This window comes from Prionailurus viverrinus, chromosome A2, assembly GCF_022837055.1.
Source record: "Prionailurus viverrinus isolate Anna chromosome A2, UM_Priviv_1.0, whole genome shotgun sequence".
Classification (NCBI taxonomy): Eukaryota; Metazoa; Chordata; class Mammalia; order Carnivora; family Felidae; genus Prionailurus; species Prionailurus viverrinus.
In genome coordinates, this window is record NC_062562.1 from 164,852,862 (window position 1) to 164,870,054 (window position 17,193).

At 43.8% G+C, this 17,193-nt stretch overlaps 1 protein-coding gene across 1 annotated transcript in view; it reads right to left on the reverse strand.

Moving 5' to 3' along the window:
- Positions 1–4,957: 4,957 nt before the first annotated feature.
- The window catches only part of XRCC2 (X-ray repair cross complementing 2), a 151,751-nt gene continuing 139,515 nt past the window's right edge, over positions 4,958–17,193 (reverse strand). The window contains exons 4-5 of the transcript XR_007150434.1: positions 7,225–7,276; positions 4,958–5,101 (exon numbers count right to left, since the gene is read on the reverse strand). The gene's annotated coding sequence lies outside the window, so the exon portion shown is untranslated. The remainder of the gene's footprint in view (positions 5,102–7,224; positions 7,277–17,193) is intronic.

Consider the following 17,193-nt stretch of genomic DNA (forward strand, 5'->3'; position numbering starts at 1 on the left):
CATCAGTAAAATACGTTTATTTCCTTTTAAAGTCTAGCCTTTAAATGCGTTTTAGCTACCACTTGGAGAAGAAAACAATATACTAGATCGTCTATGTATAGAGTGTAGAGATGTAATTTTTTTACATTTACGAGTAACATGGTCATCAAGAAAAAACTGGATAAGATGAAAAAGTAAACTGTTCTCTAAATTCAACATAGATATGAACTTACTCGTTAATTAGCTGTAGGATTATAATTGTTGAAGTACCATAGTTTTTACTCTGTAATACAGTATTATCAACAAAAGTTTGGGATAGATGTCCAACTTTTTGATATAAATTTAAATGGAACAAAACAACAAAAGACCGTTGATAGGTTTTGTTATACCTAATTCCTCACTCCTAGCTAATTTTCCAAGGGGCATAGTTCTCTATTTTGACCAGTTGGCAACCTAACAGGGTTAAAAGATTCTAGCCCTTTTTGGGGATATAAAAAAAAGTTATCTTCCCTTATTTCCAAAGTTTTGTTGTCAGTTCCCACTGAAAGGTGTGGGGGGTTTTTGTTATCCTTATTATTAATTAATTAATTATTAATTAATTAATTATTATTATAATTATAATATTATTATAAATATTATTTATATAATATTTAATATATAATATATATATTATATATTATATAATATATAATATATATAATATATAATATATATAAATATAATATATATTTATAGATATAATATATAATAAATATAATAAATATAAATATAATATATATTTATAGATATAATATATAATAAATATATATAATAAATATTATAAATATTATAAATATAATATTATATAAATATTATTATAATTATATTATTATTATTAATTATTAATTAATTAATTGTTATTAATTAATGCTAATTAATAGTCACTAAAAAGACAATAAAACCACAAATGTTTTTCTGCAATTAATAAACCACAAGATTGTTAATAACAGAAAGTCAACTTTCAGAACATAAGCTTGAATTGCATATCCTCACACAAAAATTGCATGCTGGAAGTTAGCCATTATACCTATTATATTACATTAATAAGTAAAAATGGAGATTTTTAAAGTCAAAGTGCAATACTAAAAAAATCATCTTGCTACTTTGGGGTATATTTTCACTCATTTAACAAAGGGCTCAAAAATGTTTCTTAACATGAGTGTTTTGATACAAGGCTTCACATCGCTTTTTAACTTCTGATTTCATAAAAAAACTAAATCCTTCCATTTCTCTTCTCTTCAAATATGAAAATTAGAAACATTCTGCCTTAATTATCTCTTCTGTTATATCCCTTGCTAGCAAATTCTTTTGGAATAGATTTGGGAAATTCATTAGCTTTATAAGTGGAGTTACTGTTTTCCCTAAACACTTCACGTATAATTCCTTACAGGAGGATTTTTCTAATTCTCTACCAACATGTGTTGGCACAATTTTATTTCTCAGTTGGTACTGCATTTCCTGGACTAGAAGAAAACAGCAGGCAACCTCTTTACTTCCTTTGGGGAGGAGGGTGGGTGGCTTTACCCCAGGGTAAAGACATTCTCATGGCAGCTTAGCTTGGACTATATGATTGGAAATTCAGCTTGAACCAAAAGGGGTAAAAGATCCTGTGAACGGGAAATAAATATGCCTTGAGTTAGAGGTTGCAAACCAGTGGTCTGCAGATGTGTTTGTTTGCCTCTGACAATGTTAAGGAAGTTTTTAGTTTCCAAGATTTCAAAAATGGGAGACTTGAGATTATAGCTAGTTTCTTGTCTGGTTATGTGCTGAGATAGCTGACTAGTAGATGCCCCCTTTACACAGGGTATACATTGGCTCCCCTGGGCTCAATGCAATCGTTTATTCTAGACATCTGGCCACTGGAGGAATCTGTGTTTGGGATACCTGCTCCAGGTTCTATAAAATTGTGAAAGACATCGTCACAGAGTGAAGGTAGACTTAGGAAGAAGGCATGATCCTAAGTTTCTAAGTAAATACGATGAGCTCAGAAATGAAAAGTCACTGGAATTATATATGGCAACTGGATGTATCCCATTATTTCTCATATCAGTCCCCTGGCACAAGGAAAAGTCAGGTTGTATCAAAGAGGAAAAAACAATTTTTTTTTAAAGAAAATGATGTTTTTGTGCTGTACTTTCCACTTGGAAAGGCACTGCCTTGATTCAAATGAAAATCACTGGAAATCTTGGCTAATAGAACCTAGGAACAGTAGCCAAATGTGAAAGACTGTGCAAGAAGAAGAGATTCCCCAAAGGGCTACAGAATAACAGTGATGATGATGATGGTGACAACAATGTCTTGACATTTTTGAGCGATAACTGTGTGCTGGACATTGTTCCAAGTGCTTTATCTGAACTATGTCATATTGTTATATTTTACTTTCCAATTTGCTACCCCACCTTCTTTTTCTTCTTGCAGCTACCTTGAGCTCTCTAAAACTCTAGATGAGGTAAATGCTATAATTTTGCTGAGCCTTAAGATGGCACTAACCTTTGGCCTTGACTGGTTCTGAGTGCCTGGATGTTCTTTTTTTGCGGACTTTCCTTGACTGTACCCCAAGTTTGTCCTCCCTTAGGCCTCTTCCTGTCACGGTCTATGTGTCTATTCCTACTGGCACCAGACTTCTCACCTCAGCAAGAAATATTCTCGGGCAGAGGATAGAGAGAATCAGCCAAGGCTGCGGCAACAAATGTGGTAGGAAGGAAAAGAGGGATGAAAGAGAGAAATAAGACAGCACTAAGGACAGGGAAAGGGGGATGGACGCAGAAACAGCCACCTCACATCCTCTCTTCCCCATCAACATCGTCATCAAAACCAACATCAAGACCCAATGAAAACAGCTGCATCCTAGAAAAGTGTCCAAGTTTGTGTCCAGATAGATTGTGTTTGATGATTGTTGGGAGTATGAAGCAGACTGACTCTGTTGTTACATTCAGGTGAAACCCAGATACGTCTATGAGGGAAGTTTAAATAATATATGTAATCAACATATATAGATATATAATGTACCTTACATATTATCTAATTAGTATATAAATATCTAATTAATATATATAAATATATAATATCTATTATATTTTCATATAATAGAGTGTTTATGAAAGTTTTAATAAGATGGCTCAATACCATATTAGATGAAGAAAAGGCAAAAAAAGTTGTATATAAAAACATTTAGGGGGCACCTGGCGGCTCAGTTGGTTAAGCATCTGACTTTAGCTCAGGTCACCATCTGACGGTTTATGAGTTCGAGCCCTGTGTCGGGCTCTCTGCGGGATCCCCCGTCACCCTGTCTCTTTCTGCCCCTCCCCAGCTCATGTTTTCTCTCTCTCTCAAACTGAATAAATAAACTTTAAATAAAACAAACATTTCCTTTAAAAAATTAGGAGTTAAAACACTGCTTTAATTTTTTTTTTGTTTGAATGTTTATTTATTTTTGAGAGAGAGAGAGAGAGAGAGTGCGTGAGCAAGGAAGGGGCAGAGAGAGAGAGGGAAACACAGAATCTGAAGTAGGCTCCAGGCTCCGAGCTGTCAGCACAGAGCCTGATGTGGGTCTCGAACCCACAAACCATGAGATTACGACCTGAGCCGAAGTTGGATGCTTAACCAACTGAGCACCAGGTGCCAGGTGCCTCATATATTGCTTTAATTTTAATTGATTAAAGTATTACATGAATATGTTTAAAAGGCTAGAAAAAATGGCAAAATAACGGTGGTTCTGGATGTCCAAAAGTTTTCTAGTGACTATAAAGTCCTTATATAATCAAAAGAAGATGAAATAATTAAGAACCAGGGGGGAAAACTAAAAATCAAGCAGAGAATGTATTTAACTGACTTTTCGTTCTAGGAAAGAAACTAAAAATGACACTATTGCTACAGATGTTTCTCTCTCCAGATTTCAAAAATGGTTTCCAACTCTCTCAGGGGGACTGAGCAAGAGAGGACAGATGGCTGAGCAGAAGCCACTCCCAGTGCTAGAAAAGTAACTCAGAGTACATGTCACGCTGATGCCACATCTGTGATACCTGCTTTGAGCAGAGAAGTATGGCACATCCCGTTTTCCCCTCCTAGGGACTTGGAGCATATCGGTCCCCCATGTGCGTTGCGGAAGGAGAAGTATATAGTCCAGAGCATCTAAGAAGGTGTATTAGTTTCCTAGGGCTGCCACAACAAAGTACCACAAACGGAGTGGCTTAAACAACAAAAAAATGTATTTTCTCAAAACTCTAGTGGCTGGAAGTCTGAGATCAAGGTGTGTACAGGGTTGGCTTTTTCTGGAACCTCTCTCCTTGGCTTGTGATGGCTGCCTTTTTGTCGTGTCCTCACATGGTCTCCCTTCTGTGTCTCTGTGTCCTAATCTTTTCTTATAAGGATACCACTCATATTGGATCTGGATCCACCCTACCGACTTCGTTTTAACTTAATTACTTCTTTAAAGACCCTATATCCAAATCGAGTCACATGCTGAGGCTCTGAAGGTTAGGACTTCAAGAGGAATTTGGGGGATGTAGCCCGTAACAGAAGGTGAGGAGCTGATCGGAGAAGGTGGTTCTTTGAGTGTGACACGTGGGTGATTGTTCTTGAATCAGAAGGATGGACATTGAGTTGCTGGGGTACTCATGAGACATGTGGTGTGTCTGGACAGGCAGACAGCTTTCAAGAGGAAGAGGCAACGGCTTGGGGACAGTAGAAGTAGTAAAAGTGTAGTTAGCTACGTTTTCAGAAACTTTTGGCCAGTTGGCTCTCCTTAAATTTTGTAACGAATGAAGAAAACCATCTTAAGGTCTATTTCTAGACAGGACTTTCCAGCAGTGTCATGAAAATTTACCTAAAAGGTTATTGGAAGGAAAGGAGGTTAAGAGAATAGCAGACCTGTTGAATATCCTCCATGAGCTTTTTGATACTCTCTTTTATTTAAGATATATGAATGATATCATGCCTGCTTGAGGGGATCTATTGGAAAGTAAATTTATATTGCCGGCCAACAATTTCATGCGAAGAACCAATGTCCCTCTGCCCGATGGTAACGAAACAGTGTGCACGCTCGAACATTTCTTGCATTGTCCATATGGGAAGATGAAGTAGCCTTGGGAAGGCGAAAGAAAAAATGAGGACAAGTAGAGCAACAGCAAACAACGACGACAAAACAAATCCCAACCTGCCTTGCCTTTTTCTGCAGTAAGAGAATTCTGAGTTTGAGCCGGAGAACTCGATTTCATTTCGTGGCAGCCTCCGGTCCCTTTTGGAAAAGGTGAGGGTACATATGATGAATAAATAATATCATCATATTTCGCCTCCGTAGAAAAAACCTGCATGTGCAAGCAACAATCTCTTCCTCGTCTCGATATTAAATTGCTTAGCTGGACTAAAGCAAACCTTTAAAAATAAATTAAAAAAAACTGCTTGGCATCTATACTGGTGAGTATAAACACAAAGGAAATCAATCAGCATGCAAAAATGACATTGAGTCAACTTTGACTTTCTTTCCCGCTGGACTTCTTTTTACTTAGGCTTCGTGGGGATTGTATTTTGGGGAAGCCCTGAGACACAGAAAGCTTAAGGGATGCCATGGACCGAATTAGGTACCCCCCCCCCATCCCCACCGCCAGCCACCCACCCCGCCACCAAACTCATAGGTTGAAGCCGTGACCTCCCATGAGACTGTATCTGGAGCTGGGGCTTTTGGGACAAAACTAAAGTTGAATGAGGTCACAGGGTGGAGCCCTGGTCCGATGGAATTATGTCCTTTATAAGAGACCGCAGAGAGTCTGCTCTCCCCCTGCCATGTGAGGGAGGACCCAGCAAGAAGCCAGAAAGCAAGCCGTCACCTGTAACCTAATCAGTTGGCACGTGGGATGGACTCCCCAGACTCCGCAGCTGTGAGAGAATAAAGGCCTGGCGTTGAACTCCCAGTATATCGTATGGCAGCCCAGGCCGACTGGTTCCAGTGACCTGTCTAAACACCGGTCTCCTTTTCATCCTCGGGGGACTTCACCTTAATTGCTTCTCATTACCTTTTTTCCTGAAGAAATGATGCCCAGTTCTCCCAGGCTATAGTAAGCTGCCCCTCTCTGTCAGAGCACTTTTTGACGGACTGATCGATCGATCGATTGATTGATTGATTTAAGAGAGGGACAGAAGGAGAGAGAGGGTGTGTGTGCAAGTGGAGGAGAGGAGAGAGGGAGAGAGAGAATCCTAAGCAGGCTCCATACTCAGCACGGATACCGATGTGGAATTCGATCCCACGACCTTGGGATCATGACCTGAGCCGAAATGGAGCATCAGAAGCTCAACCGACTGAGTCACCAGATCCCCACGGCAAAGCAGAAGCTTGGCACACTGTGGGCAGGACAGGTAAATGCCCATTGATGAGCAAAGGGGCCTGAGGACAGTTTTGCTTTTCTGGTCACAATGAAGGGCATTATTAAGCAAGGACAGTAGCAAGTATGTATAATGTAAGTTAGGCAATTACCCTATTCATTCAGGAAGCCCAGGCTATCTCAGCATGATTTGGTTCAAATTCGAAATTTGAATTGGTTCCCTCATTAAAAACAGGCCCAGGGCCGCCTGGGTGGCTCAGTCAGTTAAGCATCTGACTGAGGCTCAGATGGTGATCTCATGGTTCATGGGTTCAAGCTCCACATCGGGCTCCCTGCTGTCAGCGCAGAGCCTGCTTCAGATCCTCTGTCTTCCTCTCTCTCTGCCCCTCCCCCTCTCATGCTCTCTCTCTCTCTCTCTCTCTCTCTCAAAAATAAATAAACATTAAAAAGATATTTTAAAAACCAGGCTCAGACTGGATAGAAAAGAGATTCTGCTCGAAGTCTGCTCACAGGTTCCACTTGTTAGTAGATGATGGTGGTTAACAAGCAAGGTGGATGACAATTTCATCGTGAAAAGGGTTCGGAGCTTGGATCTAGCAAGTTTGTTCTCCAATTTGGATCTCGCTATACCTAGATGTGCCATTGGCTAATCACTTACCACTTTCTTTTTTTCTTTTTTTAACGTTTATTTCTTTTTGAGAGACAGAGAAAGAGAACAAGCTGGGGAGGGACACAGAGAGAGGGAGACACAGAATCTGAAGAGCTCCAGGCTCTTAGCTGTCAGCACAGAGCCTGACGCGGGGCTTGAGCCCACAAACCGTGCGATCATGACCTGAGCTGAAGTCAGTTGCTTAACCGACTGAGCCACCCAGGCACCCCAATCACTTACCACTTTCCACAGGGCCTGCCCTACATTCTTCTCTCAGGTGGGGTCGGGGATGCTGAAACAAGATAATAGAGTTTTCAAAAATCTTGTAACAATTTAAGAAAAAAAAGCTTTAAAGAGGTATAGTCGATGTACAAAATTTTGTATGTATTTAATGTATATCATTTGAGTTCGGACACATGCATGCACCTGTGAAACCATCACCACGATCAAGGTAGCCATCAGCTCCAGAAGCTTCCTTGTGCCTCTGAGTGTGTGTGTGTGTTAAAAACATTTAACATGAGGGACACCTGGGTGGCTCAGTTGGTTAAGCGTCTGACTTTGGCTCAGGTCATGATCTCATGGCTTGTGAGTTCAAGCCCCGCATTAAGTTCTCTACTGTCAGCGCAAAGCCCACTTGGGACTCTCTCTCTCTTTCTCTCTCTCTCTCCCCACCCCTCCCCTGCCCCCCCCCCCAAATAAATAAATGGTAAAAAAAAACAACCAACCAACCATAAAAACAATTAACATGACGGGTGCCTGGCTGGCTCAGTCAGAAGAGCATGAAACTCTTGATTGTGGGGTCATGAGTTTAAGCCCCACGTTGGGTGTAGATTACTTAAATAAGTAAAACTTAAAAAAAAAATTAACATGATCTCTACCCTTTTAACAATTTTTTTTTTAATTGAAGTATAGTTGACATACATCTCATAACAAATTTAATCCAGATGGATTAAAAATCTATGTCAATACGGGCCACCGCTGAAACCTTGACTTTGTGACCTGGGTCCCAGAGAAAGGGCACAAACGTCCCTTTGGATGACAGAAATGGATGCCATCCTGTCATCCTTCGTGGTGCTTTTCGTGGCTGCACCCAGGTCAGCCTTTGGCAAAACTGAACGGTCTCTTTTCATCCATGGTCGGCTTCACTCACAATCATTACGTAGGCAGAGGTGGCTCTTAGTACCTCAATGTGCCAAAAGGTGCTTCCTCACCCCCTTGGAGGGCGAAGAGCCTCCTTGTAGACCTCCTTGTCCTCTAGCCAAAGACGGCACCATCCCTTCAGAACCTGCTGCCTTCAGAAACGCCTGCACCAGAAAATTAATAAAGGTGTTTGCCCATGAAGAAATCACTTTGGAAAAGTAACGACAGCATGAGTTGGAGGCCAAGTGTGGCCACATCCTGCAGCATAGTGACGGGAAAGAGCAGAAAAGAGCAAAGGGAGGAGGCTAGCTCAACTAGGGGCTAGTGAACCGACTGCATAGCCAACAGACAACTTATGGGCCAGGGTCTTCTCAAATAGAAGTAAGTTCTTTTTTATTCTGAAGTGTGTTTATTTATTTTGCGGGGTGCCTGGGTTAAGCGTCTGACGTCAGCTCCAGTCATGATCTCACAGTTTTTGAGTTCAAGCCCCACATCCAGGCTCTGCACTTTAAGTGCAGAACTCAGTGCAGAGCCTGCTTTGGGTCCTCTGTCTCCCTCTCTCTCTGCCCCTCCTCTGCTCACGCTCTCTCTCACTCTCAAAAAAAAAAAAAAAAAAAAAAAGTTAATTTATTTCTTTTCAGAGGAGGATAGGGGCAGAGAAAGAAGAAGAGAGAATCCCAAGCAGGCTCTGAGCTGTCAGCACAGAGCCCAACACAGGTCTCAAACTCATGAACCATGAGATCATGGCTTGACCCGAAATCAAGAGTCAGATGCTTAACCAACTAAGCCACTCAGGTGCTCCCCAAACAGAAGTAAATTCTGATCTGCAGGATCAAACCTACCAACCTGTTGGATTTCTTTTTTACTATTTTTCTGAGAGGTTAATTAATTACAGCTCTCCTAGCCTTTCCTGGTCAATGTACCTGGCAATCCCCAGGGTCAATTCTGCACCTACAGCAAAGAGTGTTTTCCTGAGGGATGGGGTAATGTTTTGGTAAAGCCAACCCAGGATAGGGGCCAAAGAGGCCCAACTAGGGAATTTAATTATATAAAAGCATAACTCACCACTCCCCATTCTCTATTTTTCCTAACATGCATATGCAAATTCTCAGAATGAGAGAGAATTAAGGAAGGACGAAGGATTGAGGGAGGAAGGACTTTCGAGTATTAAACAATAAATGGCCTACTTTCTTGAGTCCCTACTTGTGGATCCTGTGCAGGTTCTAGCATTGGCCCATCTTTGTCTGTGTTCCCTAATAATTTTGTAAATTACGTACTGTTTGCCAAATACCCAACCTACTTTCAAACACTATTCAGAGCAGCCATTTTCTTTCTTTCTCTCTCTCTCTTTTTTTTTAATGTTTATTTATTTTTGAAAGGGAGAGACAGTGTGAGCAGGGGAGGGGAACAGAGAGAGAAAGAAACAGAATCGGAAGCAGGCTCCAGGCTCCGAGCTGTGCGCACAGAGCCCAATGTGGGGCTCGAACTCACGAACCACGAGATCATGATCTGAGCTGAAGTCGGACGCTTAACCGACTGAGCCACCCAGGTGCCCCAGAGAGCAGCCGTTTTCAATTGTCAGCTCTACCTCGTGAATTCTTCAATCTACATTTCTTTGTTTAAAACCTTTTTTATGTTTGTTTATTTTTGAGAGACAGAGCACACAAGTGGGGGACAGGCAGAGAGAGGGAGACAGAGGATCCGAAGCGGGCTTTGCCCTGACAGCAGCGAGTCCAAAGTGGGGCTCGAATTTGCAAACCACGCGATCATGACCTGAGCCAATCATGACCTGAACCGATGTCGGACGTTCAGCCGACTAAGCCATGCCGGCGCCCCTACATTTCTAATTTTAACCTTCTCAACAACTCTTAGTCTGCATCTCCAGTATTCACTGGGCACACCCACCTGGAGGTTCCACCAAGTCCTTGGACCTGTTGGGCCCAGAAGGACTTTCTGTTTCCTTGCAAACCATCTTCTCCCGTGTTCCCTATTTCCGTTCACGCCTGGACCTCGGACGCTCTGGTCACCTACGCTCTCGGTAGGTGGGTCTCAACTCAGCCACACGCTGGAAGGGCCTGGGGGGAAATCTTACCAAAAAATCCATGGGCCTCACCTCAGATCAATTATATTGGAATCTGTAGGGGTGAGATCCAGCCTTCAGCATTTTTTAAAAGCTCCTTAGGTGGTTCAGATGTGCAGCCAACGTTGAGAACTACTCATCTGGGCCTTGAGCGTCTCTGACTCTGGAGGTCACGAGTGCAGTCTGCGACTTACCCCTACAGTCTCTCAGGGATCTCTCTCCCCCTTTCTGGTCCTGGTCTCCTCCCTTCAGCTTAAGCGTCACGAAAGCACCTCTTGACCTCTTGTTCTCTCCCCTTCTACTCATGCCAGACAAATTCTCCCTGATATATGGTTCTGATCATATTAAACCTCATTTCAAAGCCCTCCAGCTGGCATGGGCCTCAGTCATGGTCACGCAGACCTCTGCCAGGCTTATGCTCACCACTCCCTGTAAGGAACTCTTTCTGACAGTCAAAGCAAACTGCTTGCCCTTCTCTGTCTCTGACCCCAAGTTTCCTGCCTCTGTGCCTTTGCTCATGCAGTTCCTGCTCCCTGGAACACCCTTCCCTCCATTCTGCACTTGTCTCCATCCTTGGCATTCGTCAAGAGCCTTCCCTGATCTTTCCAGCCAGGAACAATTTCTTTCTTCTCTCAATTGTCTTTGAACTTCTATGTCCCTAATGAATTATTATTCTGCTTTTACTTTAATAGTCAAAACTAATTACTTGCTTTCCTAGGACAGTGGTTCTCAAAATTGAATATGCATGGGGATCACCTGGGGAACTTGCTTAAAATGCATATTCCTGGGGGCGCCTGGGTGGCTCCGTGGGTTAAGCGTCGGACTTCGGCTCAGGTCATGATCTCCCCATTCGTGGGTTCAAGCCCCACACTGGGCTCTGTGCTGATGGCTCAGGGCCTGGAGCCTGCTTCCAATTCTGTGTCTCCCTCTCTCTCTCTGCCCCTCCCCTGCTCATGCTCTGTCTCTGTCTATCTCAAGAATAAATAAACAATAACATTTTTTAAATGCATATTCCTAGGCTAATTTCTAGAGATCCTCAAAATTTGAGAACTAATGCTCTAGCAGAAACACACCAACCAGCAAGTGGTCTCCAAATGGTGTTCCTACGACCATACTCTGAGGAAAACTGGGACAAGAGGGTCTTTCTGATTTCAGGTCACTTGGATCCCTGACTACAATGACTCATTGGAATTTTGTAATATACATCCAAGTTATTTACTTTTGAGAGAGAGCGAGTGTGTGAAATGGGGAGGGGCAGAGAGAGAGGGAGACACAGAATCCGAAGCAGGCTCCGGGCTCCGAGCCGTCGGCACAGAGCCCGACGCGGGGCTCGAACTCACGGACCGCGAGATCGTGACCTGAGCCAAAGTCGGATGCTCAAGTGACTGAGCCACTCGGGCGCCCTGAAGCCGACTGTTTTTAAATTCGCTGAGTTTCAACTAATTTGTAGATCAATTTGGTCAGGTATTTTACCCTTGCTGAGGTAGTTTCCTCATCTGCTCAAAAATGTTGCCCTATTTGATCTTTAAGATCCTGTTTAGTTCTATAATTGTAATAGTTTTGTGATTCAGTTCATAGACTTTAACAATACATGTTTAAACGGTGAATCACAGTTTTTATGTGTCTGAATATGCCTTACCTACCAATTTATAGATTGAAAAATATATATATACATTTATTCATAGTTTTAATACTCAGATAATCAGTTTCTCTCTCCATGAAAGACCAGCAACTGTATTTTAAATTATAAATTTAGCTCTCTATTGTGTTTTATTATGTAAGATATTTAAGTTATACTTGCATGCTGTGCTGGGACAGTTCTTTTACGTTAATGCAGAATTTTCCGAGTAGATCTGTTTCACCCCCCACCGCGGCCCATCTTCCTTAGCATGTGCCCTGCTCCAGCCCAGCGGTTCTCAGTGTGTGGTCGGTCAGGGGAGCCCGGGGATCCTGGGGACCCTTTCAGAGGGTCTGTGAGATCCTCCCTTTTCCAACTATGGATATGCGTGAGGCCAGACTGTCTTGGTATAATTCAACCCAAAACATCGTGCCGCAGAGTAGATTGAATGCAGATATGAGAATCCAGCTGTCTCCCATTAAACCATATAGCAAAGAGATTTGCAAAACAGACCACTCTTCTCAATGTTTTTGTCTTGGAAACTCTAATTATTTTTCATAGAGATGTGTTATTTAAAGTCACATTCGACAGGTTTATTATTGTCCTTTTAAAATGAATTAATAGGGGCGCCTGGGTGGCTCAGTTGGTTGAGCGTCCGACTTTAGCTTGGGTTATGATCTTGCGGTCTGTGAGTTCGAGCCCCATGTCGGGCTCCGTGCTGACCGCTCGGAGCCCGGAGCCTGCTTCGGATTCTGTGTCTCCCTCTCTCTCTGACTCTCCCCTGTTCATGCTGTGTCTCTCTCTGTCTCAAAAATAAATAAACGTTAAAAATAAAATAAAATAAAATGAATTAATAAAAACAAACATCAGAAAATTGTCACCACTTTAACTTTTAATACGGTAAATATTGATAAATATAACCTACCTCTTCGGATCTCCTCAGGGGCTCTGAGTAACTTTCAGGAGTGTAAGTGTCCCGAGAGCAAAACACTTGAAAACGTTGCCAAGAACTTTTGGCTCCGGAAGAAACATACACCGCATTGAAATTCTTTTTATACAGAATGGAAAGAAATCAAAATTGCAAAATCAAGAGTTTTCCTCGGGCCCCGACCTTCATCCTGCTGTGGTTAGAACATGGCTGGTCTAGGCCAGTGGTTCGCCTGGAGCCCAAGTCAGAATCACCTGGAGGGCTCGTTCTGGGAGGGGTCTCCCACTCAGAAGATATGGGTGAGTCTGAGCCCACGGGCTCCCAGGGGGGTGCTGACACCACAGGTTCGGAGCCCATCCTGTGGGCACCACTGATCCAGGCTACTGCTCCCAGGATTCTTCTCCAAACTATTTTGCCAGCTCTATGAAGGAAACCAATTTTTGTCCGGAACACCAGTCAGAAACACACATTTAATGGACGTTTTAGTCGGAGTCTAAATCAGTCATAGACCCACGGCAGTGGGGGTTATAAATGGAATGGTAAGCGAAGGGGGTAGTTCTGTCCATTCAGATGGATCGGAGCTGTCTGGGCAAGCAGTCGGGCGTCCGCGCGTGCAGTCAAGTCTCACTCACGTCCAGCAAGAATGTTCTGCTGGGAGATTCGGGTTTCTGTAACATTCTTTTCACTTCAGTTGTAAAATACCACCAATTAGTTACTGAACACAAAAACCTACTGTACTGTGTTAAATAGTGCCCCCCACCCCCGCATTCATGTCCTTCCCAGAACCTCGGGATGTGACCATCCTTGCAAACAGGGTCATTGCGTATGGGACCGATCCAATTCAGATGAGGTCATGATGGAATAGGGCGGGGCCTTAACCCAATATGACTGACTCCCTTTTAAAAAGAGGAGAGACCCAGAGACAGACACATACAAAGAGAATGTCCCGTGAAGACAGTGGCAGGGGAGAAGACGGCCATGTGATGACAGAACACGGATGGGAGAGAGGTAGCTGCAACTGCCAGAAGCTGGGAGAGCCGCATGGAACAGACTCGGCCCCTGACAAGGAACCAACCCTGCTGATTCCTCGCCTGTGTGCGTCTGGCTTCCTGGCCTCTGAGAAAATAAATTCCTGCTGTTTTAAGTCACCTGGTTTGTGGTCATTTGTTAGGGCAGGCTTGGGAAACACATACATGGAGAAGACAATTAAAGAAGATTCTGGGGACGCCTGCATGGCTCAGTCAGTTAAGCATCCGACTTCGGCTCAGGTCATGATCTCGAGATCCATGAGTTCGAGCCCCGCGTCAGGCTCTGTGCTGACAGCTCGGAGCCTGGAGCCCACTTCAGAGTCTGTGTCTCCCTCTCTCTCTGCCCCTCCCCTGCTCGTGCTCTGTCTCTCTTCGTCTCTCAAAAAATAAATATTAAAACAAAATTAGAGAAGACTCTGGAAGGTACAGTAGACACTTGTGCACCAGTCCTGACCTACTGCTTCCCGTTCTGGGTCTCGTTTCTGCAGCCCGGTCTGTGGGGCCTCTGATCACTTCAGACCCTCACCAGCTACCTCCCAGCTTCTGCCCTGGGGGCTCCTTGTCCATGCCGCCCAGTAGCCCTGCTCGCCACCAAATGCACGCACAGCCCCGAGGGTGGGACGGTTAATGTCTCTTGGGACAAACCTTTGAATAATGAAATACTGGACTCACTGAATAAATCCTTCCCTCTTTCTGCCATGGAAAGATTTTCCTGAAATGCAGATTACAAAGCTTTTAAGAAAACGTTCTGTCAGGTTGAACAATCCATCCCTCTTCACGGTCAGTGTGCTAACACACGTTGACGTTGGCCCCCCTCCTTCCCTGCCCCCTTCCTCTGCTCCTCACCTCGCTTTCTTTACTAAAGCATGAGCATGTAAACCTCCGCTTCAGACTCTACTTTCTGGGGAACCCAGGGGAAAACAGACCTTAAACAGCCCTGTTGACATTTCAATAACATAATAATCAGAAATAGTAACACAGTAAAGTAGTAACACAAACATGGTAAGAAAATTTACAATCTTCAGAAATGTTAAAAAAAAAGAAAAAGGTAGCCCCAGTTTGCTTATACTTTCTGAAAGGATTTATATGGATATATATTTTTAGTTTTTGCCAAGTATTCCAAGGAATGCTACGCCATATTTAATTTAACAAGTCCCCTGACTGATGGACATTTGGGCTGCTTTCCATATTTTGCCATTACGAACAATACTGTGGTGCCCACCCTTGTAAACGTTCCTTGGTGTACTTTTTGCAACTGTATAACATCGTCATCGCTTCTCGGCCTTTTGGCCAAGAGCAAGTGCAAGTGTATAACATCGTAAACACATAGGAGTAGAATTTCTGGGCCAAGTCCAACCAGAAGCCAGAGGGCCCGTGAGCCTGTTGCTCTAGTCCAGACAAGTCAGCCTCCTGGGGTCCTGAGCGGTAGACGGGGATGGAACGTGGACCTGGAAAGGCAAATAGGAAGCACTAGGATTACGGGAAACATGTTTGGCTGCAAGGAACAGACAACTGGGCCAATGTGTCTTCAACAGAGAGAGGTCTATTCTTCCCAGGCAATGAAGGATTCTGGAGGTGAGCTGTCCAGGCCTGGAGCGCGTTGTCCAGAACATCACCAAACACGAACTGCTTCCGTTTCCTCTCCGCCGTCTTCGGCACTGGGCTTTTGTCTTCAGGACTGTAACTGGGCCGCTGGACTTCGAGGCAGGGTACCCATGTGTCAAGGCAGAGAAAGGGTGAAGGGTAACAACGAGGGGGGCGAAGGCTACAGGCGCGGGCAAGCATCACTCTCTTCTCAATTCAGATAGATGTTTCTCGAGCCCATCTTGGTGCAACACAGCCCAGGAATGTCCCTCTCACCCTCTCACCCGGTGGAAAGGTCAACCACCCTCCACCCTTTCCGGTACAGATGCCTCATTGAAAAGTGGGAATCGCATTCTGTACTATTTTACTGATTTTCTGAAAAAATCAACTCGATTCTGTAGACATAGGGTTCCGAAGCTCAGAATCTTCGTGGAAAGGAGCGGGTAGCAGGCTAGGGGCCTTAGCTAATGGAGGGGTTGCTTCATTTCAAGGATGACGGGCAGGGACACTGATGTCTCCCTGGAGATGCTGGCCTCTGGCGCTCTGGTCATTGGCTCTCGCACGTAAACCACACCACAATCTGCACTGCAATGTTCTCTGAACAAATGCTATCACATTCGCTGGGGGGCTCTGTGGCAGACTCATCCAAGGTCAGAGCCATGGCTCTGTGGCAGCATAGAATCCAATTGTCTTTTCGCTCTTCCCCAGGGGTTCTGACGTGGTTGTAATCCAGATCAGCATGGGAAGTCACGACGGGAGCAAAGGTCTGGTGTCTTTCGCGAACAGGCTCATTGGAGAACGTGGGGAAGTGCCTGAGCCGAGGTCAACTGAATTCCCTTCTAAATAGCTTTCCCAGAAACTTTTCCTTACTGTCCAAGGGTAGAACATTCCCATAATGATGAGGCCAACCTAGCTCTAGGTTGATCCTAAAGACCTGAGCCTTGCTGCTTCCCCTCCTGCACTGGAGAGGAAGGCAGTGGGACAGGGCTTATGAATGACACCATTGAACCAACAGCAGTGTCTGCTACGATTAAAAAAACAGAGCAAATAGAGGTGATTCCCTATAGAATAAATACTAACAGCATCTTCTTTTTTTATTAAAATTTTTGTTAATGTTTATTTATTTTTGAAATAGAGAGAAACAGTGTGAGCAGGGGAGGGGCAGAGAGAGGGGGAGACAAAGAATCTGAAGTGGGCTCCAGGCTCCGAGCCGTCAGCCCAGAGCCCAATGCGGGGCTCGAACCCATGAAATGCGAGATCATGACCTGAGCCGAAGTCGGACGCTTAACGGACTGAGCCACCCAGGCACCCCACTTACGGCATTATCTCAATGATTCCTTCTAGAATAAAAACCCAAATAACCTTAAGGATATATTGTTACATATGAATTTCAATGATATTTTAAAAACTGTTATGCAAAAGAGATCGTGCTAAACATACTGTTTTGTATTTTGTGATATTCACTCAATAACGTATCTTTAAGAATGTCCAAACTGGCATAGACAGACCCACCCTACAGTACAGAGGAACCACACAGAAGTTATCGAACCGGGTTCACACGGACAGATACTTGCTAGTGTCCAGGGTTTCACTGTTCCGGGGGACGCCCTGGTGGAACTCTGATAATTGCCACACAACGGGTCTTCAGTGCCGCCAACTGTGTGTGGGAGTGCCTGTCTCACCACACTGTCACCAGTTAGATATTGTCAAGGGCTCACATTTCAGCCAAGCTACTGAGTGTAAATACGTGACTTATCAGTACCTGTTCAATACTGGTTGAAGCTAAGCATTCTCTAATTACTGCACTTTAAGCACCCGCGTCCATTTATAT